At 55.3% G+C, this 27,488-nt stretch overlaps 1 protein-coding gene across 2 annotated transcripts in view; it reads left to right on the top strand.

Moving 5' to 3' along the window:
* The window catches only part of ADD2 (adducin 2), an 88,236-nt gene that overhangs the window by 23,272 nt on the left and 37,476 nt on the right, over window positions 1-27,488 (top strand). For both annotated transcript variants that reach the window (XM_055329392.1, XM_055329393.1), the window contains exon 2: window positions 25,825-25,940. The gene's annotated coding sequence lies outside the window, so the exon portion shown is untranslated. The remainder of the gene's footprint in view (window positions 1-25,824; window positions 25,941-27,488) is intronic.

Raw genomic sequence — 27,488 nt, 5'->3', positions numbered from 1 at the left:
GCCCGTTTCTTGCACCAAACTGTGATTTCCGTATTTGCTAGGATGGGGCCTGGCTTTGCTCACCAGCCTACCTTCTGCACAGCATTTGCTGGATGTGCTGTTTTCCCTCAATTGAATCACCGACAACATCTAACCACAGCACTCATCTCTTTCCTCCAAGCGTTCGGTTTGGATGGAGTTGATTGAACAAGCCACTCAGCCAATTTAAATCTTTAGTGTTTCGTAGAAAAGTCTTCTCAGTGTGTTTTTATTACTGCAAAATGTCCAACAATTCTATTAAATTTTTCTTCAGCTATTACTTCTATCAGGTGCTTACTCAGAGTTTTCAAATAGACGCATGCTTTCATTTTCAACGCTGAATGATGTGTAAGCAGGTGATATTGTGACCCTACGTTGCCAAATTAAGTTCAGCTGATTTATTAAAAATATCACCAAGATGGGCAAGCCAGGGTATTCTTGTTGTGTTTCAGAGGTATCTAGTGAGCTTCTCGTCAGAAAAATGCAGAATGATTTCTTGCTTCGTTTGAAATACTTATATCGGCACCTTGCCTTGGAACAGGTAATAAACTTTGCAGTGGAAAACCAATATTCTGGAATGCATGCCCCAAAATATTACAAGGAATTCTGAGAAGGGAATGTTTAAAGACAAGGTCTTAATTTGCTTGGCACGTTAAAACCTTGATTTGAAAGGGATTCCTACTTCTTAATAGCTTGTGCGTATTTTTGCCATGTACAAGGATGGCTTTAAATAAGCTACAACCAAAAAAAAAAAAAAAAGCTATAACCATGCTTTTGGGAGGTCTCTACCCCTGGGTTCTTAAAACCAGGTTTATTTAAGGGGCGCCTGGGTGGTGCAGTTGGCTACACGACTGACTCTCGGTTTCGGCTCAGGTCGTGATCTCAGGGTTGTGAGATGGAGCACCCTGTTGGGCTCTGTGCTGAGCTCAGAGCCTGCTTGAGATTCTCTCTTTCTTTCCCTCTGTCCCTCCTGCTCCTTCTCTCTCTCAAACAAATAAATCTTAAAAAAAAAAACATAAAACAGGGGATCCCTGGGTGGCTCATGCAGTTTGGCATCTGCCTTTGGCCCAGGGCGCGATCCTGGAGTCCCGGGATCGAGTCCCACTTTGGGCTCCCGGTGCATGGAGCCTGCTTCTCCCTCTGCCTGTGTCTCTGCCTCTTTCTCTCTCTCTGTGTCTATCATAAATAAATAAATAAATAAATAAATAAATAAATAAATAACAGACAGATAGATATAGATAGATAGATAAATCTTTAAAAAAATCTTTAAAAAACCCCAACAGATTTATTTAAAAATAAACCTGACAAGTCTTTCCAAATTTTACAAATGTACTTGAGGTTTTACATACTCACTGAGAAGAGAGGACATTTTCTCCTCTTCCCGTGTCAATGTTACGTGTGCCAAAGCATGCATTCTCCTTATTAATTACCTGAGGGATTATAATGTCCAAGAAGCAGCATAACGAGAACCACAAGTTCCTGCCTTTCTATCAGTGAAACTCTGAACGTTTCCTGTAGAGCAGAAGTTCCTCGCGCTCACCTGTATTTCAGTAATCCAGCTCCCAGAGAAACCGTAAAAAGTGCGACCAGGTTACATTTTGCATGTATTCTTCTGTGAGTCAGGCATCACAATGCACGTATTACTTACTTGCACATGCACATTACTGTGTGGGGCGACACATCGACCATCGTGCTCTATTGCTCTATTTTTCCTGGCCATTGAGATGTCCAGGGATAATTTTGACTTTAACCAATTTCGGCCTTATTAATGGACTTTGGAACCTAATCCATCACAAGATGTAACTTTGTGGTGATGACTTTGACCTATTTACTTAAGTCATTAAATGCACAGTCTTGGGTACTTGGGTGCGGGGGGGACTGTGCTGACAGCAGTACCATATTTTTGAAGTAGGCTTTTCAGTTGATGCATATGTAACAAGGTCTACAGCGTAAGATTTAATAAGCTTTTACAGGAGAGCATGTGTTCTTCCCTCCTGGGCGATGTTAAACGTGCACTGTCAGACTTCAATATTGCATAACCTGAAAAAAACACGTTGGGATGTTTGTCTTATACTGAGTGTAGCCAAGGACCTCATTTTTAGGCTCACTAGGTACATGTTCTATGGCAGACACCCCCAAAGCTCATTTTGCCAGAGCTGGCTACAGAGCACATCAAGAGCTTGAATGGATCTTGTCCTGAAAGGTGAGTGCTGAAGACAGGTAATAGCTACTCCATTTTCTTGTCTTTCCTGGTCTTCCTCCTGTTTCACGCACTGCGGTTCCGTAGCCAAAAAGCGGAAGGATCAGTAGGTGCCAGCTGAGTCTGGCTCAGCGTTTCGCCTTGAATTTAATCACTTTGGTCACAGGCATCATCATGTTTTCTTTTTAAATTCTCTGTCTTCAAACCAGCAGTCCCGTTTCTCTTTTTAAATTCAACTATTCCGCTTCCCCTAAAAGAAACCACGTATAAGTAAAGTTAGATGGGGTTACCTGAAACTTAGTCTTGCCGCATCAAGAGCTGGCTCCCGGCACAGGTGGAGCTGAGCTGCCCGTGGCGTCTCCTTGGGCCGGGTGCACACGGTCTTGGGTGATGCACTTGATGGCACATTTTCGTGTGAGCAGACATGCCTAGGCGTTAACTCTCAAAAACATCATAAGCTCAGAAATAGAACTTTCTTGTCCCAGGACAAGTTTTAGGCAGCTCTCCAGTCTGCAGAAGGAAAAGCAGTTATGGAAAAGAAGAATTGGCACAAGGGATCGGTAGTCTGAGACATATTTATATTAGTGATATTAAAGGCATGGTTTATTATAGTCTTTCCAGAAGAACAGATGGAATCAGATGCTTACAGAATGCCTGATGCATTTCTCTAGAACCTTGAGCGTTCTCAGGATACTTTGAAAACGTCTTCCTTTTTTTTTATTTATTATTTATGATAGTCACAGAGAGAGAGAGAGAGAGAGAGAGAGAGAGAGAGAGAGAGAGAGGCAGAGACACAGGCAGAGGGAGAAGCAGGCTCCATGCACCGGGAGCCCGACATGGGATTCGATCCTGGGTCTCCAGGATCGCACCCTGGGCCAAAGGCAGGCACCAAACCGCTGCGCCACCCAGGGATCCCGAAAACGTCTTCCTTTTACTGCTGATTGGAGAGATGTCAAAACTGGTTGATTGATTTGCCTGCAAGTCCACAGCTGGGAGGAGTTGGGATTATGACCCTGGCCTCCTGGCTCCAGGGCGGTCAGATGGTCTGAAGTGGGAGAAGGAGAAGAGAAAGAGAAGAGAGAGAGAGAAAAGCAAGGAAATGCCAAAGAGGGGCGATAAGTGGTGGTTGCCTAGTCAGAGCTGCAAACGGTACTTGGATTTTTGTAAAAGGATTTTTTTTAAGAGCATTTTTAGGTTCACAGCAAAACTGAGCAGAAGCTACAGAGGTTTCCATATATTCCCTGCCCCCACACCTGCTTAGCCTCCTCCGCTGTGCGCACCCCTGCGAGCATGGTATGTGTGTTATAATGGAGGAACCTACGCTGGCACACGACCACCCAAGGTCCGTAGTTTACATTAGGGCCCACCCTCACCAAGCAGATGTAAGTAGGGGCCCAGGCTGGAGGAGGGGCTTGGCCCGGCCCTCGAAGGAGAGGGAAGGCCTTGACCGTCACCACCCTCAGAAGTCTAGACACACCTCTTGTACCGCATGTTGGCGCCAGGTTGTTCTCCTGGTGGACTTGGCTCCCTCCTACGTCTCCAGTAACTGGGGGTACTTTGTGAGCTGGTCCTAGGGGGAGGCACCCATCTGGATCCAGGGCAGTATGAAATGTGAAGAGGCACCATGGACTAGTCATGAGGATGTCCCCTCCCTCCCAACACCCGCAAACCAGAATTGGATTGTTCTCTATGTTGCGAATTGTGCTTCTTGTAACTCATGCATGGAGCTTGTTGCAAATACGGCTCTCCCTGGAAGTTGCCAGATCAAGTGGTAACACAATTAGGCAGCCGTTTTCCAAAGCAGGGTCATTGCTGAGTAACATCACACAGTCCTTCCTCCCCTCGGTACCTCCCCAGCCCCCCTGGCTGGGCTGCCTGTGCTCCTGTCCTCATAGATGCTCATTCTCCCTCTATAAAGTGATATATTCCCATTCCCAGTTTCATGTATTAGCCACTTCCTTATTGAGGTGCCAAGAATATACCTATTTATAGCCACCTCTTGGATTAGTTGTTTTGTTGATTTTTGTTATCTTCATTCCCTTCTTCTCTCCTTAAACTTACTCTGTTTTTCTTTTCTTTTTTTTTTTTAAGATTTCATTTATTTGCGAGAGAGAAAGTGAGTGAGAGGGAGAGAGAGCGTACATGCACACAGCAGGGGGAGGGCCAGCGGGAGAAGCAGACTCCCCGCTGAGCGGGGGGCGCATTTGGGGCCTTGACCCTGAACCCTGGGATCGTGACCTGAGCCAAAGACAGATGCTAAACCCACTGGGCCACCAGGAGCCCCCGTCTTTCTAACCTTTAAAGTTGAGTGCTTAGATGTTTTGTTTTCAGTCTTGTTAATAAAAACCTCAAAGGCTGTAAGACGTATTTTGTTTCTAAATGTGGCTCTGGCTGCAGCCACCGATGGTTGGTTGGCATATTGCATTTTTTTCTGTAATTTTCTAAAAAATATGCAATTACAGTTTAGATTTCCTTTGTGAACAAATGTTATTTAGGGGAGAGTTTTAAGATTTCTAGGTGGTGGTTGTTTTTTGTTTTGTTTTTAAGTGGCAGTTTTCTGTTTTTAAAAATGTGTTGCCTAGTTTTAATGTTTTGTGGTCAGAGAATATGTCTTTCTCAATCTTTAGGGTTTGTTGGAGATTGCTTTATGTCCTGATTTGTAGTAAATTTTTATAAATGTTCCATCAATGTGTTATCCAAATGTCTCTAAGATCTCTAATCCCTTTTTGATACGCAGTTTACCTTTCTTTTGACACGTAACCAAAATGGCTCAAACCTCTATTCCACAAATTGTAGGAAGGTCCATGCCTTTCACAGATTCCCTAAGACATTTAAAAAGAATGTGTTTTATTTATTTATTCCTGAGAGACCCAGAGAGAGAGGCAGAGACACAGGCAGAGGGAGAAGCAGGCTCCCTGCGGGGAGCCGACGCAGGACTCGATCCCGGGACCCCGGGGTCATGCCCTGAGCCTCCCAGGTGCCCCTACCCAAGACATTTTGGGTGGAGGAAGTTGCATTTCTTGGTCTACTTCTTAGTCTACACTATAGACCAGGACCTTATTCAGACCGTGTTGTGACCGACCTGCCATGCTGCAGCATCAAACCCCTCCGTGACTCAGGGGCTGAGCACAAGAGAGATCTTGCACTGGCTCCTGCTGCAGGTCTCTTACTTTTCGGAGGGGGGCCCTGTCCCACGCCTCCCTTACTTAGAGACTTAAGCTGATGGATTTGTCACCATCTGAAAAGTGCGGGTGGCTGCAGCAGGGGGATGGGCTCTAAAACGCTTCTTCCCAGACGAGCTTCTGTTCATAGTTCATTGATCACAAGAAGACACAGGCAGTACTGAGCCGGACGCGGGTGGGAAAGGATCATCCTCCTCTGTACCCGGAAGTGGAGAGGACGCAGATCCCGGGAGCAGGCGTGGCCGTCCTGCCCAAGGAGCTCCCTGTGCGTCATGCATTTGCCCTCACCAAACACTGTCCTCTCGCCTTCCTCCTCCCAGAGCACCAGTAGCGCTAGGCTCTGTGCTTGTCAGGCTGCGGACCAAAGGATCAGGCTCACAGAAGGTATTTACAGCAACCGGCTGGAAACGACTTTGAAATTTAGTTCGGCATTGGTGACTCTTGAGATTTATCGGCCGTTCTCCATCACGGCTAATTCCTGCCTGTGTGTTTCTGTAGGCCCCTGTTCCGGCCGTGTTCCTGTCCAGGGCACCTGCCTACTCCTGCATCCCCCCACCTTTCCCCATTTGCTGCTGGTGTCCACTTCTGATTCCCTGGTTACTCTTTCTGCAAGGCTGTCAATCCCCTCGTTCCCCATCTTCATCCACATCAAGGCTGGTAGGCGTTGGCAGGTAAAAGGGACTTGTTTCCTTTGCCCACAGTGTTTCTGACATGAAATGCGTGAGCTTTTTTTTTTTTTTTTTTTTTTTTTACACTGACCAGTTCCATAATGCCAGAATTCAATTCAATCCTGACACGACCTAGCAGGAGTTGGCATCAGATACAACAGGTTAAGGGCTCAGTCTCACAAGACTACACTCACTTCAGGAGCCACTTGCAAGCCCAGGTCTCTGCACACTCCTGATTGGCTGTGAATCAGGAGTTCCCCAACCCCTCTTATTTGCGAGAACAGCTCACAGAATTTAGGGAATTGCTTACGTCTCCTGGTTTATTATATAATAAATGATAAAGGATACAGATGAACAGTCGGATGAAGAGGTAGAGACGGTGAGGTCTGGAAGGGTCTCAAGCACAGGGCTTCTGTCCCTGTGGAGTTGGGGTGGGCCACCCTCCTCCCATGTGGATTCGTTCACCAACCTGGAGGCTCCCCAAATCCTGCATCTTAGAGATTTTTATGCAGCTTCATCACAGAGACATGATCAATTATTATTAGCTCAGTTCCCAACCCCCTTCGCCGTGCTAGAAGATGGAAGATAGGGTTGAAAGTTCTAGGTCTTTCTGGTGACCTGCCTCCATCCTAAAGCCCACCAAGAGTCACTTCTTTAAAACAAAAGATGCTCCTATAATCCAGAAAGCTCCAAGGGATTTAAGAACTCTGTATAAGACACGCCTATCCTCCCTGTCACCCAGAAAATTCCAAGGGTTTTAGGAGCTCTGTGTCAGGAACCAGGGGCAGAGACTAGTATATATATATTTCTCATTTCACAGCAAGGGAGGCAGGAACTCACTTTCCTTTTTTTAAGAGGCCCATCAAAAAAGTTCTTAGACCCGAAAAATAAAACAAAAAACATAAAAACCGCACTATCTCCCTCAAGATAAATGATGCTTCTAGAATGAAGAAATGCCTTGCTGACTGTTTAACAGGCATTTTGCCCTGCTCTCGATGCATGCAGTGAAACTGCTTTCTATAAGTTTATGTTCAATATATACCTTGTCATCCAAACCTATTGGTTCCTGAGTTTGTATTGTGAGTTGTGGGTATCGAGGGATACATTTAAGCCTAACTGATCGACCTATTCAGGCTTTTGTACCCTCTCCCCTCACTTTTTAACCTTTTTAATTTGTTATGAACTGAGAAGTGCATTAATGTCATCCATTATTTTTTGGATCCCGTTCTTTTCTTTCTTTTTTTTTTTAAAGATTTTATTTATTCATAGAGACACACACACACAGAGAGAGAGAGAGAGAGAGAGAGAGAGAGAGGCAGAGACCCAGGCAGAGGGAGAAGCAGGCTGCATGCAGGGAGCCCGACGTGGGACTCAATCCCAGGTCTCCAGGATCACGACCTGGGCTGAAGGCGACGCTAAACCACTGGGCCACTGGGGCTGCCTGATCCCATTATTTTCTAACTAATTCTCATTTGCTTTTGATTATACGTATTTGTGTACGTAGCCTATATGTATCTATAACGAATATGTGTGTATATACATATACATCAAAATATATATAGTCTAATACTATGTTACTTGATGCATAACATCAGTCCTTCAATATGATATTTTCATTGTGGGAATTACTCTTTTCAAATATAAAAACAATCTTTGCCTTGTCTAGAGGTTTTTACCGTGAGTTTTGTTGTCTTTGGTATGAATGTTGTTTGTTTACATTTACTTTTTCCTGGATAGCTAAGAATTTCTTTTTTTTTTTGATAGCTAATAATTTCTAATCATGTTGAATGACATACGCATATCTTTCTGTAAGCAGCCTAGAGGTGGATTTTTTTATTTTTATTTTATTTTATTTTTTTATTTATTCATGATAGACAGAGAGAGAGAGGGGGGGGCAGGGACACAGGCAGAGGGAGACGCAGGCTCCACGCAGGGAGCCCGACGTGGGACTCGATCCCGGGTCTCCAGGATCGCGCCCTGGGTTGAAGGCAAGCGCTAAACCGCTGAGCCACCAGGGATCCCCTCCCAGAGGTGGATTCTGTTTGGTTCCCACACACCTCCTGTGATCGTCGCTTCTTATTTGTGTCTTCCAGTCCCTTGCTGCAGCGTGGGATTGGAGTCCATCCCACCCCTGGCCACGTTGCGGACGAGCACTGCCGTCCTGGTGCAGGTGCCGCATGTGGCAGGAGATGCTCACGAGAGGTGCGGAGCAGCTCTGGCCTCTCAAGGAACCGCTTCCATGTGCTGGTGGGAAGGTTGCTGAAGTTTCTGGGGAGGACAGAGCTGGGAGGCAGGCAGTGGGGGAGGAAGAAGGTGTCACCGCCATCTACTGAGCTTGGTCTCCTCCAAGTGACAAAGAAAGGTGCCTGTCAGTCACTACCTGGGCCTCTCCTTCTAATCTCTTAGGTCTCGTGATGAATAAACGCCCATCGTTGCTCTGGCTCTAGTCTAATAGTCTTTGTGAGTCATGATCTGATTTAACGTGTGACTCAACATGGGGTTTTAGTGAAAAGTCGAGGGAGAGTGAGTAAATGGATCATTAGGTAGACACCATCCTCAACTGCCGTTTCTTATAATATTTGTCATCATTTACAACATTTTTGGTCACCCATGACCAGATTTTTGTTTGCATTTATAAATAAGTCTCTCGACTAGTGTTTAATTTTCTTTTTAAATAAACCAGCTATAGAAACAATTGCTATGCCTCTTGGTTTCCTGGGCTTTGGAATCGGATGAGCCCACGGCGAGTGTTCAGCTCAGCCACTTATTAGCTGTGTTTCTGAGAAACGTAAATGCCACAGGCCTCAGTTTCCCGTCTGTAAGATGGGAATAACAATTTCTGCTCTAAAGAGCGGTGGTGAAGATGGGAGGCAATCTATGGCATGTTTGCCAGAACTTTCTGTCTTTGGGCCTCACACGGATGTGAGAAGCTGAACCGCAGAAGAATTCTCAGGGAGGTGGAATCAGAACATCGCTTGGATGAATTAAACGTCTCAAAACAGTACGAAGCCCCAAGTGTCCGTTTGATAACAGGGGTGACCTTCCTCCCCTAACGCAGCCCTTGGAGCATACCAGCTGGGCTAAGTGTTTCCGCCGCCCTCCAGGCTGCTATGATTCGAGTATTTCATTCAACTTTTGTGTGTTTGTTTGTTTAAATCAAGTATGGAAAAAACTAGATTCTTTACAGATCTTAATAAGATTTTCTGAACTGGGCAGCTTCTTGAAAGGCACAGGAGCAAATCTAGATGTTCCCTAACAGGCTAAATAGCTTCTCCCAGTCCCTAGCTCTCTGTCTCGTCTTCTTTGTTTAGAAATTTCGGCTGAACCTGGGGACCGACCTCAGGGGACTGCTATGCTTGCATCATGAGGCCCAGAGGGGATTTTGCAAAACCACCTGAATGTTGTGGGTCAGCACAGTCAAGGAGCCGTCATCAGTTTTCTGTGGCACAGAAAGCAGTTTGTTTATTTTATTTTTTTTTAAAGATTTTATTTATTCATGATAGACACAGAGAGGGAGAGAGAGGCAGAGACCCAGGCAGAGGGAGAAGCAGGCTCCTCGCAGGGAGCCTGACGCGGGACTCGATCCCGGGATCCCGGGGTCGCGCCCTGGGCTGAAGGCAGACGCTAACCACTGACCCCCCCGGGCTGCCCAGTTTTAATTTCACCATAATGTGAGGAGTCTTCTATAGAAACCTCAGCCAGCCCGTGTCGTTTCTATGAAAATGTGGTTGCCTGACGCTGTATTTCTACAGAAACTAGCGTTAGGGCGGCGTGGTGGGCAGTGCTCCGACTCCGGCCGGCTGGCCCACCCCGCGCGCTGCTCCGTGAGCCTCGGTTGTGCCTTCGTGCCGGCCTGGCTCGCCTTCCTCTGGACGCAGTCCTTCTGCAGGGGATGCAGCAGAAGTCATCGCCGTCCAGCTGACTGTTCTCGGTGTTTCTGTTCTGCTCCCTGGACGCTTGAGGACGACTCCGGTTTGTGTACACGGCTTCTTCCCTTGCCCTCTGGGACCCTCCCGAGGGGGAAGGCAGGACTGCCTAATGAAGCCTGTTCCGTGGCTTCTGGGGTGCACAGTGGGGGAAGAGGGATGGGGCCTGGAGGGAGGGGTGGGCAGGGCAGGAGAAAAGGAAGACAAATTGAGTGAGTTTTCTGCATAATGGAGGTGAAGCTATGGGGGGGGGGATGAGGAGAAAGAAGGGGGCCAAGGGTAGACTAGGCTGAGCCGAAGGGGAAAGGCCTGTCTAGCTGCCTTAGGCGAGTGCCGTGCATCGGGGAGGAGAAGGGAGATTTTAGGAAGGACTGCGGGGGGAAGGACGGATGATGGAAAACTGCGTCTGAAACTAGTGATGATCTCTATGTTGCCTAATTGACTTTAAATAAAAAATAAAATTAAGAATTAAAAGTAGTGCTGGAGACTATTCTTACCAGCGCTTGAGAAATCCACGCGAAGGATTTGGGATATTTTAAACTTTGTGTTGCATGAACCGTGTCCCCAGGACTGGCCCCCTCCCCCCCATAAGGACTCAGTTCCTCTTTCGTTACTCATCCCCGGCACCCTGTGCCCTCTTAGTGTTTAATCCCGGGAGTGCCCTTCGTTCCCTGTTTCCCTGCTCCCGCATCTCACTGTGGGCTTCCTGTGACGAGGCTCACCCTCATCAGTGGTGTTATCGGTCGTAATGAGGCAATCGCGATAATTGGGAGAGTCGGAGAAAGCACCGCAGGGGCTGAAAACCCAACCACCCCTCTTTGAACTCGGGAGTCGAAAATCTTAAAGTTCTTTCTCCTAATTGACTTCAAAATTGTGAGCGCTTTCTGTGGGTGATGTCCCAGGGTCTAGAAGAAGCCTTCATTCACGGATGCTCCGCAGAGCCACGCCTAGGCCTCATACGTGCAAGGGGTCCTTCCGGGGCTGCGGAGGACAGAGATGGGTCGGGACTGCATCTGCAGGACTCTTGGGTTTTCTTTTTCTTTTTTTTTTTTTTAAAGATTTTATTTATTTATTCATGAGAGACACAGAGAGAGGCAGAGACACAGGCAGAGGGAGAAGCAGGCTCCACGCAGGGAACCTGACGCAGGACTCGATGCCAGGTCTCCAGGATCACACCCCGGGCTGCAGGCAGCGCTACACCGCTGGGCCACGAGGGCTGCCCGGACTCTTGGTTTATAAGGATGGATAAAGCACGTGTCCACATAGGGTGATGCGAGGTAAAGGGCGCTCACTTCTGACAACGTGGCTCAGGGAGTTCAGAGCATCAAGCACAGTGGTGGTTTTCTGGGCAGGACCGACCCTAACGTGTATCCCTTCAGGCCCCCGTTGCCCGCGCTCGGGTGTTGCAGAGCATATCCTGGGAGGTACCAGCCATCGTCTCCCCTCCCCTCGGTCTTTCCCTGGCTCCCCTGGGCCCCACTCCCCGCCTCGCACCAGGTTTGAGCCCTTGGTAGATGCCAGTGGGCTGACTCTCCCGTTTGGAGAAATGCGAGGGTGGGTGTTTTGGAGAAAAAAGTGCTGGGTGGCATTGGAGGGTTAATCCTACTTCCCTAAGCCATTCCCAGTCACGTGGGTCAGTCGCTTGTCCCTTGTCAACTGTTCTCTCCCTTTACAGATCAACTCATTTCCCCCGGTGCACTTGTTCGTGTGGGCTGTGCACCCGTCGGCTGCGTTGGTTCGGGCCGTGCAAGGGGCCCCTGCTCCACCGGTCGGTGCTCCTGGTGCTGTGATGCTCTCGGGGTCCCCAGTGGGGAGGAGGTGGCGGGCCCTGTGGAGAAGTGGGCAGAAGGCGGTGCTGAGGCTGGGCCCTGGCTTTCTAATTCTGGAGCTGAGAACAGACTGGTTTCCTTGACAACAGAGATGAAGTCTGCTCGCCGGCCTCTGGGGGTGGGCTTTGTGTGTCTGCGGAGAGCGCGGGGCCTCGGCGACAAGAAAGGAGATCCTTTCTTTATCACTGCAGCAGCCCGGTCCTGAAAACTCGCCAACTCTTACTGTATTTTAAAAATATCATAAACGTCCCAGGTGGCACGGCGACATCAGTTACGCTGTCTTCGCGCTGGCATCCAAGCGTCGCGTCCTCCCTTGCTTCCCGCCGCATTGTTTCTGCTCCTTGACGTATTTTACCAGCAACACCTTGATAACACGTTTTAAGGCGTCAGTAGGTAGGTTCTCACCCGGCGCTCTGGACGGCCACATGAAAAGCATTTTTTCCTCCTTTAGCTAGAAGTGATCCGCGTGGCCAGGCAGCTGGGCGGTCGGGGAGTCCGCGCCCGACAGGCTGACGCTGGCTCACATGGCATCCTCCGGACAGGCTTTGGGACCCAGGCCCTTCCCTGATGCGAGCCCACAGGTTCAGCTTGCTTGGCCCCCAGGCCGACGGCAAGGCAGCCTGTCTTGGGCGCGGTGGCTGTTTAATTCGTGCACCACCCCCCTTCCTCAAAGAGCGGCCTGCAGGTCGCAGGGGAGAAGGCAGGCCAGGGCGATCTCACGCCTCCCGCAAGCGGCAGCATCTGCTGCCGGAAAGATGTGGGGAAAGGATCTGCAGCATCGTAGCCCGAGGCAGATGCGACACACGTGGCCGCGGGACCCTGAGCTCACACGAGCAGCGCGTCTGTTCCAATCCGCCTTACTCTGCGCGTGTCTTGTCGGTGCACAGCACTCGGGTGCCGGCTGGGTTAGATGGGAGACTGTGAGCAGCACCCGTGGGCCAAGAGTGACAGATGGGATGGGAGCTAAGTAGCAGAGGAAGGCCCCTCGGACAGGTGCACGGACAGGCAGCGGGGGCCACAACCCGGTACCTTCCGGGGATATTTTTGGGCAAGTCCTTCCTCTTGTGGCTCAAACTTTGCTCTCGCCTGCCCCCCTCTCCCAGTAGGCAAAGGGTGAGCTGTAGCCTCCTGGAGCCGCCCGCGAGGCCCTCTGATTCTTGCATCCCCCAAAAGGAGGACCCCGACCCCCCAGGCAGGCAGGGGGCCCCCCTCACAGGAGCATTCTCGGCTGGGCTTTTTACGTGGAGGCGACCTCCCCGCCCCAGGACCTTGCTACCCTGTGGGTCCCGGCAGACCCTGTCCTGCATCCACGCTCCCGGCACGTCTGAGGGCCAGCGAGGATGGCCAGGGAGATGGCGAGCCTGCCTCTGACCCATGGGGCACTGCCGGGCGCCAGGTCGCAGGGCATCTCAGAGGCTGCCCACGGGGGCCCAGAGGCCCAAGGACGTCCAGGGCTTGTTCTCATCGCCGAGCAGGTCGGTGCGAGATGCAGGACCAGGCCCCTGGCTCTTCCTGCGGGACCACTTCCGACGGAGTCGCAGCAGCCTCGTTGCCGGCGGGGCCTCGACATGCGGGGCACGGAGTCCCCAGAGCCTCCGTCAGGGTCCTGGGCGGCACAGCTGCCCTCTCGTAGGGCGAGTCTGGCTGAGAGAAACGCGAGGTCCCGCGGTGCCGCCTCTACCCCGTCGCACGCCCTGGGTTGGGTGGGGGGCACCCTCGTCACGAGCGAGGTGCCGGCTGAGCTCCCGCGCATCCCCCACCCGGGCCGCAGCGCGGGGAGGAAACGGGCGCCTCCCGGGACGCAGCCCTCCGCCGCACGACGGTCGCAGGTGGCACTCCTGAGAAACCGCGAGGCGTTAATTAGCAGAAGCGCCGCGTGTTTAAGATGCGTGGTTTTAAATAACTATCAGATCAAGCCTGCTTCGCAGAGCTGAGACTCCGTCTGCTCCAAAATCTAAGGCGCTGAGTTTTGCCTCATGCACTGAGAGAACCGCTTAAATGTCTCTGGAAGTGATGGTTTGGGGTCACTTTGGTTCCCTTGGACGTAGAAACTGAGGCACAGAGGCCCACGGGGCTGGCTGTGCTCGGGGCCGGCTACGCTAAGGCACGAGCGTGCACCTCGCAGAGCAAAGGCCTGAGTGGCTCCTGGCGTCCAGCGGGCACGTGAGGGGATGGGGCTTGGGCCCCGGAAGCCACACGATGGGGCTCAAATGCAAAGACCGAGCCCCCCGGCTTTCCGCAGGGGTGAGGTGGGCAGAGCCAGGGAGCCCAGGCCGCCGGGCCAGGCTATCCCCGGGTCCCTCCTTGCACAAGTCACACGCCCTCGGCCTCCGTCTTCTCAGGGTTCGGTGAAGAGAGCAGGGAGCTGGGCTGTGTGTCCGTCGGGAGCTCGCGAGGACGGACGTTCCTTGGCGGAGGGTGTTCACCGCGGGCCGTCTGCGCAGGCCACAGGAGGTGACACGGTCCCGGGGCCGCCCAGGACCCGCCCAGCGGGAGGCCACTCTGCCGGGGAGGGGGGAGGCTGGAGGGAGGCTGGGGACACGGGTCCCCCTGGTTCTCTCTCAGCTCCCTTCCCCGTCCATCCTACCCCACAAAGCACGGAAGAGCCACTGAGGCCAGGGGGCTCCTCCTGGAGGTCAGGGGGGCGAGGCTGCGGGGCGGAGAGCTGGCAACACCCACGCAGTAGTCGTCTTTGTCCCGACTCACGTGCAGGGGTGAGTAATAGCAGGAAAAGACCCCAGCCTGGTGGCAAACTTCAGGTGCCAGAGCCAGGAAGTGCCAGAGAACCAGGCGCTGGGGAATGGGACGGCCTTGGCCAGGGGAGGGGAGAGCTGGGCCCAGGCGGGCTGGAGGGTGGCCCTGTGTCTGGGGCGGGCGTTCCCTGCAGACACGCTGGCCGAGGCGTGAAGGCCGAGAGGACTTGGTCCTGTTCCCCGGGAAGACGTGGCCCGGTGCCCCTGCCCTGCGCCCACGCTGACCCCGGAAGCCGCCTCCCCTCCTGCTGACCGAGCGCAGAGGGCGTCTGTCTGCAGCCTCCAGAACGCGGGAGCTGCCGCGTGATCCAAGGGCACGGCCATCGTGGCTCCGGACGCGGGCGATGCCGCGGGTTTGTGACCCGCTTTAGGGACAAAACCGTCTATGTGGATTGGATCGCAGGTGGGCGCTGGAGAGGGATCCGTGGGAAACGAACGTAGTGAGGTTGTTAAAGACAAAATTTGAGAAGGTTTGAAGGTCAGTTGGCTTTTATTCAGTAATTGCGCATTGGGCGAGCTGGGAGGAGCTGACGGAAGGGAAGGGCTGCACAGGCAGGACCTGGCCGGACACTTAGCAAAGGAATGGACAGGAATGTTCCAGGAGAGGCCACGTGCCCTTAGGGGATAGCGCGGGCAGTCTTGGTGGTGGATGGCCTCCTCGTCCTCGGGGTGGGGGTCTTGGTGGTGGATGGCCTCCTCGTCCTCGGGGCGGGGGGTCTTGGTGGTGGATGGCCTCCTCGTCCTCGGGGCGGGGGGTCTTGGTGGTGGATGGCCTCCTCGTCCTCGGGGCGGGGGGTCTTGGTGGTGGATGGCCTCCTCGTCCTCGGGGCGGGGGGTCTTGGTGGTGGATGGCCTCCTCGTCCTCGGGGCGGGGGGTCTTGGTGGTGGATGGCCTCCTCGTCCTCGGGGCGGGGGGTCTTGGTGGTGGATGGCCTCCTTGTCAGGGACCAGGACGGGTTCTGCGTGACCCCTGATTCCTACAGGCCACTCAAGATGACATTTCTGGCGGGGGGGCGCGGGGCTTGGACTGCAGTCACCTTAGACAGTGAGCCCCGGTGGTGACTTGGCCTAGCGTCACGACTCCATTTGGGGCTGCTGGTTTTCTCTTTAACTAGGCCAACGGGGCGTCCGCCTCTTCTGCCCATGCCTACGTTGCCCTTGGCAGACCAGCTTTTTTTTGTTTTTTTAGCCCCAGGCTGTTTTAGTGGGTGAGCTACCCCACTCCTGCCCCCACCCTGAGACGTACCGGTGGCCTCTGCTCTGTCGTTGACCAGCCTGAGCTTCTCAACACCCACTCCCACGTCGAAGAGCCCAGGCTACACGACAGGCGAGTTCTCGTTGCCTCTTGGACCAAGCATTTTCCATTCCGTAAAAACAATAGGGAAGGGCTGCCTGGTTGGCTCAGTTAAACGTCTGACTCTTGATTTCGGGTCATGATCTCAGGGTCATGTGGGGCTGCGCGCTCAGCATGGAATTGCTTGTCCCTCTCCTTCTGCTCCTCCTCCTCTCTCTCTCTCTCTCTCAAAATAAATAAATGAATAAAATCTTTAAAAAAACACAAGTGCTGATGCATAAGTCTCCGTCAGGTTCACTGAAGGTGGGAAACAGGGACTCGATCACCAGCATTTCCATTCTCCTAGGAATTATTCGGGGCCCTCGTAAGCCGGGATAAGGAGATCTTATTTCGTTTTTGTTACTGTTGGTTTTTTTTTTTTTTTCAACCAAAAGGATGAGACCACTTCTTGGTTGACCCTGTTAGAGAGTGATGAACAGGAGCCGTCGGAACCCATTAGTACCGCCCCAGTGAGCTGCTGTTCAATTCAGAAGCATCGACCGGGCCTGGGGAGCCGTGCCGCCCCAGCCCGCGCCCCGCTTCTGCGCTCTGTCCTCCAGCGCTTCGCTGTCACGGTGGCCAAGTGTAGCAGTTGACTGGATCTGCGACCTCCGGCCCTTTGTTCCACGCGTCCCCTTTATCATCACGGGGCTGCCGGTGACAATATGCTCTTACGCGCTCACTACTCAGAGCGCGGTCTGTGGACCGTGAGCAATGGCATCACTTAGGAACATTGGAGAAGTGCGGCGTCTCCGGCCTCGCCCCAGGCGACTGAACCAGAGCCTGTAGGTTGGTAGATCCCTCGGCAGGTTGTATGCACGTGAAGGTTAAAGTAGCGCCCAGACGCTCTGGAGGCCAGAAGTGCACAACCGAGGCTGCGCGGCCTCCAAAGGCTCCAGGGGAAGAATCCTGCCTTGCTTCTTCCAGCCGCTGGGCTGCTGGCGTTCCTGGCCTTGCAGCTGCGTCACGCCCGTAGCTGCCCGTCTCCTGGGGCCGTCTTGTCCGTGCGTCCCGCCAGGGATGTGTGCTGGGATTCGGGGCACACTTGGATACTCTCGGACGATTTCAGCGTGAGATTCTTAAATTAATCTCATTGTTCAGAATCCATTTTCCAAATAAGCCCCAATTGTCACGTTCTGGGAGTTAGGTCATGGACGTGTTTTTTGCGGTGCCACTGTGCGACCTACTACAGACCCCCTCGGACACGTCTGTGCTTCCACGCCGCATGCCAGTGCTCCCCCGCCTCAGTGGTCCAGCCTGGAGTTTCGGTTCACTCGCGCCGCTGACCGTCGCCAAATAATAGCAGCATTCTTGGATGTGTCTTCCGTGACAGATCGCGTCCTATGTGTTTTCCAGGGATGAATCCTTTTGGCTGCGACAACCCTTTGGGGTTGCTATCATAATCACCACCCCCCTCTACAGATGGGGAAACGGAGGCATGGGGTGGCTCAGTAACTCACCTAAAATCTCACAGCTAGCAGAGGTGAGCCTTGGGCACAAACCAGTCTGCGCCAGAATCTGTGTGCTTTGTCATATGATGATGCTTCTGAAATTATGTAATATGTTTCTGAAATTATACAGGGTTCAAAGGTGTAGGAGGGAGATGCATCACGGCCCTTTGTCCCACTTCCCAGGGAGGCTGGGCACAAAGAAGGCAAAGATGCAGTGTGGGCAGCTATCGCACCCCCACCCTATAGTGTTTGGAGGTTGGGGGGGGGCCCTCCAGGTATTATTTATTCCACCCCAAGGCATTTTCATTTAGTACTGGATACGTGCACTTTCCCACGACACAGCTTGTCCTGGCTAAATGCCTTATGGCTGTTTATTATCAGAGAGCTCTTTAGGGGGATGTTTAGGCCTTTGGGGGGATGTTTAGGCCTTTAGGGGGATGTTTAGGCCTTTGGGGGGATGTTTAGGCCTTTTGGGGATGTTTAGGCCTTTGGGGGGATGTTTAGGCCTTTTGGGGATGTTTCAGTATGTATCCTATCTTGCTTACTAACCATGTGCAAAACTTCATTTAATTTACTTTAAATGCCTCTGTTTTTTGAGGTGAGAAGGGGGGGCCTCCCCCTGTATTCACTCACTTTGTAACCCTCCATGATTTTCTGCCTTGGTTTGCAGCCCTTTGCCACTTGTATTTTTCCTAGACTGAAAACCTCACCCCTTTCTTCTAATCCCAAGCTCGACTGCCAGGAAGGGCCAGCAGTCCTCCCAAGGCACAAGGCATGTCAGATGTCTGGGCACAGCTTTCTGTGTCTGTAATAAATAGCCAGGTCAGGGGGGTCAGGGAATTAGCTGGGAAAACCTGTAAGCAGTCCAGGCATTCTCATCAGTGATGCAAGGAGAACAGGGTAACCGCACTGGAATCTCTAGATTATCTGCTCGGATGGAAAAGAGAAACCCACCATTTAGAACCGCCTACGGACCAAAAATCTACCTGAGTCTTTAGTACAGAAATTCAGCAGCAAACGTAATCTGCCTAATTTTATTAAGCCGAGTTTCACGGATGCGTTGACGTTCCCTTGAGAACATCTGATGGGGCGGTGAGCCCAGAGGTATGCTCGCTGCCTGGCAAGGTGGAATCCAGGCTGCAGTTTTAAGAAATCCAATTGTTACGACGTCAATAGGCCACAGGAAGAGTGATTCAATAGCAGCACCTAACGCGTATTGAGCCCATATCGATTACTAGGCCCTGTGCTTTCATGTATTATTTCGCATAATCATCTAAGGAGGTTCTGTTCCTGTGTCCATTGTACAGGCCAAGAAACTGAGGTTTAGAGAAATTAATTGATTTGCCCAAATACACGAAGCTAGACAGATGCAGAGCTGGGTTTGATCCCGGGCCCCTGATGCTTTCCGGAGTTCTTAGCCGCAAGGCCGTAGGGTGGGGCCGCCTCCCTGAGTGCAGGGAGACAGCTTGGACTTCTACTGAGTTACTTGCCGCCCCCCAGTCCCCTCGGTAGTTGTTCATCTTCCCTGTTTGCCTCAAATCTGTCTTCTCCCAAAACTGGGGAAAGGCAGGCAGATCTGGGAAGGTTCTGAAAGAGAGGACATGGGAGATGGGAACTAGCAGCTGTTGAGCACCCAGTATGTGCGAGGCCCTCTGGAGAGCACTCCCAGCCAGGGTGGTTTTCAACCACTCAGGTCGTGGATCCATCTCCATCTTTTGTCTCATCTTGTCTTTCTTTTTTTTTTTTTTAAGATTTTATTTATTTATTCATGAGAGACCCAGAGAGAGAGGCAGAGACACAGGCAGAGGGAGAAGCAGGCTCCATGCACGGGAGCCCGACGTGGGACTCGATCCCGGGTCTCCAGGATCATGCCCTGGGCTGCAGGCAGCGCTAAACCGCTGTGCCACCGGGGCTGCCCCCCCCCTTTTTTAAATAAATTTATTTTTTATTGGTGTTCAATTTGCCGACACATAGAATGACACTACTTCAAGCGGATGTCCTGGAGGCGAAGCTGCCTGAGTCTCCAGCGTCTCCCGTAAGTTGCTGCCGTGACGCTTATCCTCCACTTCCTTCTTCCCGAGTTTTATCGGTGACTTTATGGGATCTCAGGAGCCCCTGAAGTGGGAGGTCCTGTCTTACGATCTGCGGATTCAGCTAAGTATTCATGTCAAGTATGGACAAGGGGTGACCCTGATCAAGTCGACAGGAAAGCATCTCGAGGTCAGACCGCAGAGCATGGCTGTGTCGTTCGGGGTGGGCCGTGAGCCGTGACAGCAGCCTCAGCGTCCCCAGTCGCTCGGGGCCGCCTGCAGTGACACCGCAGCCCCCTGCAGTCCGTGGCCGCGATATCCCCGAGGCCCCAGAATTTCTCCCGATCCTCTGCATCCAGCAGGGACACAAGAGGACAAAGCGTGTGGAGCAGGCGCCTCTGCTCCTAATCACCTAGGCGCCGGGCCATGCGCATCACCTCCGCTTAGAGCCTCGCCAGGCCGGGAGGCCGTGGAATTGGGCGCCAGGAAGACGACGACGTGGGTTCAGTGAGCGCGCGGCGTTGACCCCGATGCACCCGCACGCAGAGACAGAGAGAAGTTGAAATAGTTCCTCCCTTAGCACCTTCACAATAAAATCCAGGCCGTAAAGAGCCGCGGGGAGGATCACTGGGAGGAGAAGCAAGTCCGGCAGATGCCTCCTGTTGCCCCGTCTTCGTCCTGAGAGGACGAGCGACTCCGTGGCAGCCTGAGCCTCCCTTCCCAGGCTCTGGGGATGTCTCTGCCTTGCGATTGCAGAGCCCAGCACGACTTCCATGCAAGCCTTTAGACCCTCCCACCCTTTAGCCCGTTTCCTCACCATCCCCTCTGCTCGGGCCCGTGGGGTCTTCATCCCACGCCCCAGCTTGGCAAGGCCTGGGTGTCACTGCAGCCGTGAATTTTTGCCGCATCCTTCGTCTGGAGGCTTCGGATGGAGTCCGAGCCCGCTCTCGTCCTAGATGCGAGGTCCTCTTAGAATTTCCTTTTGTGCCCAGCAGGTAGCAAAGCCCTCCCCAAAAAACCAATAGGAAAAAAAAAAAACAGCAAAGCAATTCTGACCTGAACGTGCTCAATAAAAGAGCATCTGTTTCCACCCCCGTGGCCTAGGACGCCCTTTAGCCTAGTGGACTTGGAAGGGCAGGTCCTCGCTAGCTGTCTCCGGGTCTCCGGGCTGGAACCGGGAATGGCGAGCGACGAAGCCCCGCCGCGTGATTCAGCGGGTCACGTTTCACTGTCCTGCCGAAGAGCAAATGACCGCAGTTGAGGCCAAAAAGCAGAACCGACTGTTCCGCGTCTGACCTTGACCGAGGGGACGCTTTTCAAAATAGAGCTCCGTGGGTCTCGGGTCCGGTTCGGCCGGAAGTGAAAGGTGGACAAGACGATGGCTCGGGGGTGCCCGTGCCCGGATTCGAGGGCGGCCGGAGGCGCGGAGCAGGGAATCAGAGGACGTGTCAGGTCAATTAGGCCGTCCCCTTGACGAGCTTTCATCCACACAGTGTGCACGTTCCGCTGACCTTTTCACTGAGGGGACTGAGCATTTGAAGGCTGGGCCCAGGCTTCCTGCTAGCTCAGCGTTGTCCCTCCGTCACCGGGGCGTCCGGAGCCCCCCTTCGTCCCCCTCACTGAAGGCGGGAAGCCCGCACGGTTTTGCAGTTGGTGGCAGAGATGCCTGACAAGTGGATTAAAGCCGAGGGCCGGAGACTCAAGGTTGGGGCCTCCCTGGGGCCCCCTGGCTCGCAAGGCTCTGCAGCAGCTCTGCCCCCAGGACTGCCGTGATCCCTCCACAAGCCACCCCTGCCCCCACCTCCCTCGCAGGCGATTGTGAATCATCCCCTCTGGGGTCCCCATGCCAGTTATAGGGGCCGAATCATCCTTTACGGGGCTTCTCTGAAGCGTAGGAAGCCTGGGCCTCGGGCTTTAGCTGTTTGCTGACCCGCTGCCCTTCCCACCGGGCCCCTTGCATCACCTTCACGTGGAGGAGAAGGACGCGTGGTGAAATGCAAGGGGCCGACAGGCTTTGGAACCAGATGGGTTCAAGCAAGGCTTTGCCCTTGGATGGTCTGCGGCCCCGACCAGGTCACCCCCTGCCCTGGAAGCCGGAGGCGGGGGACGCCCTGCGCTTCCTCACTGATGAGAAGGGCCCAGCAGGCCCCTCCCCATCTGGGTGTAACAGCCTGAATCTTGTTGAGGGAATAACGTCTTCCTTCAAGATCTGAAAACTTGGGTCCTCGTAAACGTGGGCCTCGGGCTTCCAGTCTCCTCCTCCAAAAAAGCATTGAAAACAAACATTTATCTGCAGTTTCCCGTGTGTGTGTGTGGAGAGACACGATCATCTCAGAGGCGGCCTGCAAGGAGTGTGCTCGGTGCTTGTTGCACACATGCCGTCGTATCCATGTTCGTATTTTTCACCTTAATATGACAGCGGGTCTGTAGCAGGCGGGGACCAGGTCTCCTTTCTTTTGGAGACATCTCCTCTCCTGCCCAGTCCCAGTTCTCGCTCACTCTTGGCCACCGGTAGGTACAGAGCAAATAATCGCGCTTGTCCCGTGAGAGGGAGTGGGGCCGAGTTCGAGTGGTGACAAAGGAGGCCAGGTTGGCTCGTGGCCCAGCAGTGCGACTTCTGGGTGATGGGTGGGGGGGACGTGCCCACCCACCGGTAGGCCTGGGGCCCGTTACTAGAAGGGCTTTAAAATGCCGCGGACGTGGCTGGAAGGGGGCGTCGGGGATGCTCGGACGTGAGGGCTTCTGGACGTGCGGCAGTCCGCGGAGGGGCCTCCGGAGATGGACGCGGACACTTCACCGTCTCTCTCCTTCCTCCCTTTCTTCCCTTAAACTGTTTTTGTCCTACGTGGTCACGGCAGCTGATACCTAACGTGGAACTCGGGGGCTCAGGACCGGGTGGAGCCGAGGACAGGCCTCAGCCGCACCCGCGGAGGTGCCTTCCCTCTATCTGTGGGGCCAGGCAGGGCGTGGCCGGGCCCAGGGGAGCAGCGGGGCGAGGCCCTGGCCTCCGCCGCCTCCCGGAGGCCCCGGGGCTCGGTCGGTGAGCTTGGGCTCCGACTTCAGGTCCGAGGCTTGGCCAGGAGGCTGTGCTGTGGGGCCGGGGCAGCTGGGTGCCGTGCGCTGCACCTTTGCACCCGGGCTCGGGGCGCTCGGCCCGTCCTGTTTGGGCAGCTCCCGCTGAAGGGGGAGACGGGCCTGCCTGCCCCAGCTCCTCGCACAACGTGGGCCCCCGTGCTCCCCTTCCAGACCTTCCGCTCCTCGGGAGCCGCCAGGAATGACCCGTAGGAGCGCGAGTTCCCACTCCCGTGGTTTGTGGCCTGGTCTGCGGGGGACACGGAGAACGGCGGGGTGTGCCCGCGTGGGTGCCCTTCCCGGCTGCTCTCCCAGGAGGGCAACAGTGGGACACGCGAGGCGGAGCCTCAGGGCGCCGCTGGGTGAAGAGTCGAGGGTCCCAGGCAGCAGAGGGGCTGCTGGAGGGGGAGGTAAGAGCCCGGCCAGGGGCTGCAGCGACGGCCTGTGGCACCTGTTGTGGCCCCCGCTTTGTCCCCCTTCGCCCCTTTCTCCCCGTAACCAGTGCGACCCCGTGACCTTGGATCTGCCCGTCGAGCGGCAGTGGGTCGCGGCACTTCTGCTTCTCAGCAGCCGAGAAGAGCGGCTTGTCGCTGAGCAGGAGGCCCGTGTACCAGGGGGCCTGCCACGGGCCCTCCGTTAACGCCCGCGGCTCCCTGTGAGGCCGCTGGTCCACAGCACCTACCACGAGCCCCCCAGGGACCCCCGGGACCCCAGGGCCCTGCAGTGCGGCCTCAGGAACCGTCAGCGGAGTTCCAGCTCGACTGACATCGGGACAGCAGGGCTACCGAGTCTGGAGGCAGCTGGGGCACAGGTGCAGGCCCCCCCCCAGCCCGCCCACCCGCCCTGGGTTGTAACCTGGTGCCGTCAGATAGCGGGTGCAGGGAAGTGGGGAGTAGAGGCGCTGCGGGAGCTAAGGGACCAGGTGTGGGGGGGGAGGACCTGCTGACCCGAAGGAGAAGGAAATGAGGACAGTTCTCCGAGCAGAGGTGAGCTTGGACAAGGCGGGGAGGCAGCCACCGGGTGCTGTCGGGCCCTGGGAGTAGCCCAGGGCACCCATGGGAGGCGGCCGGGGTTGGGCAGGCCCTGGGAGACCTACGAGGTGAGGACCTGGGTCCCGCTCTGCTGGGTGGCAGCTGCAAGGGAAGGACAGAAGCAAGGTCCCCCAGTCGTCCGGTTGGCGATGGGGGGCCGTGGGTCTCCAGCATGCAGCATGTGTTGGTTCAAAAAGGCAAATTCAGAATTAAACCTTTATGTTTGGTGGCTGTAAAAAGGATCCGTGTTACAATCTAAATTTGGCTGAATTTCGGCCAGAAGAGCAAGCATCAGCGGGAAGGAAGCACAGGAACGCTGCCCCAGGCGGTGGGAGCCCCGGGTGGGCGCATGGCAGGGTGGTGACGGCATGGTGGCCCTTCCGGATGGTGACGCGGTCGTGGTGGGGTGCCGAGGCCACAAGACCTGGGGCCCTGGCGACGGGCGAGGTGCGCCGCATGGGCGCGGGAGGAGGGGCCGGCCACAGAGGGGGCCCCGGCGCTGGGTCAGGGCTGGCCGCCCGCACAGGCCCCCCTGCAGTGGCCGGGCGGCACCTGAGTGAGCAAGGGCCCTGAGCGTCGCAGCGCAGTGGGCCACCACCTAGGGCAGCGACCCCGTGCCCGCGCCGCCCTGCAGCCCTGCCCGATGGGACATGGGAGCGGGGGCCCTGCAGGTCCTGCCCCGGGAGGTGCCGGGCACCCTGGGCAGGGTGCTGCTTTCTCATGACCTGGGGTGCCTTGCCTCTCGGCTCTGCCGCAGGTGCATGAACAGCTGGGCGCTAAGCCTGCAGAGCGCGGGGACCTGGGGACGTGGAGCGTGATGTGGCCGCTGTGGTCTTGGGGCCCCCGCCCCGCCTGGCCGAGCAAGCAGACCCCGATGGTTGGGGCTCCATGGGGGGGGCTACGTTTGCCTGATACCCCTCAGGCCTATTTTCATTTTAATCAGGGGATAACGCTACAACCCGAGGAATGAACCTCTAATAGCAGAATTTTAATAGCAGCCGAGGTCGGGATAGGAGTTAGGGTCCAGTGCATACTGACCTGGGGGACAGGTGCCCATCTCCGTATGCAGGTGGTGCGGGTCGCTCCTGGGGGCAAAAAAAAGTTCTTTCAGTGGACACAAGAAATAGCTCAGACTCTGAGAATCCAGGTCTTGGCAGGTTATGGCCACAGACCTCGCACCCCTGTGGCAGGGGCCGCTGCGGAAGGGCAGGAGCTCGTGCCTTGGCTCATGAGGCTGCAGGGGCAGTTGGGGGATGCGTGTGGCCGCCCTGCAACGGACCAGCATCCAGAGGGCCTGCGCTGGAGCGAGCCAGCCTGGACACGGGGGTGGGCATGGGACAGAAGCAGCCTCGGGTGGCCGTGACCCTGTTCTAGCTGAAACTAAGGCCCGTGGGAGGGGGACCCCCGCCGGCAGCGGGCCCAGCCGAGCGCGGAGAAGAGTCACAGAAGCAACGGCCAGGACCCTCGGAGAGCCGCGAGCCCAGGACCGGGTCCAGGGGAGCCCAGCGTGCGCCGGCCGGCCGGGCGGACAGCGGGCCCCCGCGGGTGCGCAGAGCCTAGCCCCTCGCACACGCCACGCCTACCGAGACCGGCTCTCCCGGCGCCTGGCCGGTCGGCGAGTCTGCCCAGAGTGGGGGACGCAGCTGCAGTGGCCGGTGAGGAAGGACGGCCGGGGAGTGCCCCGGGGCCGTGTGGGGGCAGGAGCTGGGGGCCACCAGCTGGGGACACAGGCCTCCTCGCTGAGCCCGCGCGCCCGGCTGAAAGCGCAGAACCATCATCGCTCGTGTTCCGTGTGTCTGAATGTTCTGATGACGAACGTCGTGAAGGGCCGGCCGCGCAGGGTGTGTCCAGCGGTGGCTCATCTCTGTGAACCCCCCGCCCGTGGCCCGTGCCCGTGAAGCCCCCGCGCTGTCCTGCGGCGTGCTCTGCGCCAGGCCGCTCCCGCTTCCTCGGCTGCAGCCGAAATTCTCTCCCACCAGCGGCTGTGCGCTGAGGCTCCTCGTGAAGGGCCGGGGCGCGGAATGGGGTGCCCTATGCCTCCCAGCCTGGCAGCCGTGGGCCTCCGCGCCATGCGGGATTGTGCATTGTGCTCCCTCGGCCGCGTGGAGAGAGGCCAAGGCTCAGGGGAGGGCTCTCCCAGTTCCCCTCTTTGGAAAGAACGTCGGCCCCACCTGGGAAGATAATGAAGCCGCCCGTACCGCTCCGTAGACGGGACAGGCTTTGACATCAAATTCCACTTCACGCTCATCTTTAAGAATCTCTCAGCAGCTGATGGGTGAGGAGTGCTGGTGGGGCGGGCAAGACCCTGATACGTGCGCTTGTGTTTTTCAGCCTCCACCCGGATGTTTGAGGTCCTGTAGATGCGGTCGGCGCCCCGAGAGTGAAGCGGGTGCACAGGCCGAGCCCTGAGAAGCCGCAGCCTGGGACAGCGCCGGTCCAGCCTCCCGGTAATTGGTTGGCAGTTTTGGTGGTGATGGGGCGTGAGGCACACTTCTCGGTTGGGTCCGTCTCACCAGGACGAGCCTCCAGGCGCCGGCGGGATTGGGGGACTTGTTGCTGTGAGTCTGAAGGACCTTAGAAGGCACTAGTGCACCCCCCCCCCCGGCAGGGGCCCAAGTCCTCGCACAGCCCCCTTAGTCACCTTCCTCCAAGGAGACGGTGCACCGCCTGCAAGGTGCCCACCTGCAAGGTGCCCGCCTTCTGTCCCGAGCAGTTGCCGCGGGTGCACCTGTGCGTGGCCCCCTCAGCTAAAATCCCCGCCTCCCGCAGCCCTGTAGGCCCTAGGGAACCAGTTAGGGAACCAGGCTTAGGGCACTGTGGGAGCCCAACAGACGTCCGGGGACAAGCAGCATCTGGGGCCGGTCAGTCCTGGTGGAGATCCTGACCCCACGTTACCCGCTCGTTACTCCGCTTGTGTCTGGCAAGTTAGCGTCTCTCCCTGAGACCCAGTGTGCCTGTGCCTGTGGACAGTGATGGGGATGCCCCCCCGCGGAGCGTCCCGGGAGTGACAGTAATCACAGAGACGGTTGCTCGGCGCCCTTGTGTCTCCCGTCCTCGCAAACCGGGTGTCCTGCAGCTCAGCTCGATTCTGACACCCCGCCGCGCGGAGGGCGCACAGTTAACTACGCTGGTTATGGGCGCACAGTTAACTGTCACTGGTTAGCTGCGGGCACAGTTAACTACGCTAGTTGTAGGCAAAGTCACCAGTGGGAACTGCCCCTGCCTCAGGAGCCACGAGCAGGATCCCCAGGCCACCGCACTTCTCGCTCACTTGGCTGTAAAGGTTAGGGTTTCCATGCCGCCCTTCCGTCTCTAATTCACTACAACTCCAGAACGCAGGGGAGGGGCTGCAGTTGTGATTCCAGTTGTACGATGGAGGGGCCAAGTCAGGAACAGCCGATGGAGACAACGCATAGGGCCGGGCGTGGGGGGGGGGGTTGGTGCAGAGCTTGTGCGTCCCCTCCTTCCAGAATCTGGGTGTATCACTATCCCAGCTACCACAGGAAGCTCCTTCCAGCCTTGATGTCCAGAGATTTTTAATGGGGAGCTTTAGTACTAGTAGGCACAGTTGTTTAAATCATCTGCCACTTGATTTAAAAAAAAAATTAATCGTGAGAAACAGAGAAGCAGAGAGACAGGCAGAGGGAGGAGCAGGCTCCCTGCGGGGAGCCCGATGTGGGACTCGATCCCGGGTCTCCAGGATCACGTCCCGGGCTGAAGGCGGATGCTCCAGCCCTGAGCCCCCCAGGGGCCCCCATCTGCCATCTGACTGAACTCAACCTCCAACCCCTCCCCCTCTGTCCTCCATGGCTGGGGACGCGGCTAACGTTCCAACCTTCTAACCCTGGGCTTGGCCTTTCTTGGTAGCCAGTCTCTCCCTTGAACCATCGAAGGGCCCCCCGTAAGTCGCCTCATGGGCGTAAATTCAGGTTCGATGCAATGGGCTCATCATGAATAACCAGAGACCCTCCTGATGTCCTTAGGTATTTTAGAAA

Source organism: Nyctereutes procyonoides, unplaced genomic scaffold (assembly GCF_905146905.1).
Source record: "Nyctereutes procyonoides isolate TBG_1078 unplaced genomic scaffold, NYPRO_anot_genome, whole genome shotgun sequence".
Taxonomy (NCBI): Eukaryota; Metazoa; Chordata; class Mammalia; order Carnivora; family Canidae; genus Nyctereutes; species Nyctereutes procyonoides.
Note: the sequence above shows the minus strand (reverse complement) of the source record. Positions and strands in the feature narration are given on the sequence as shown.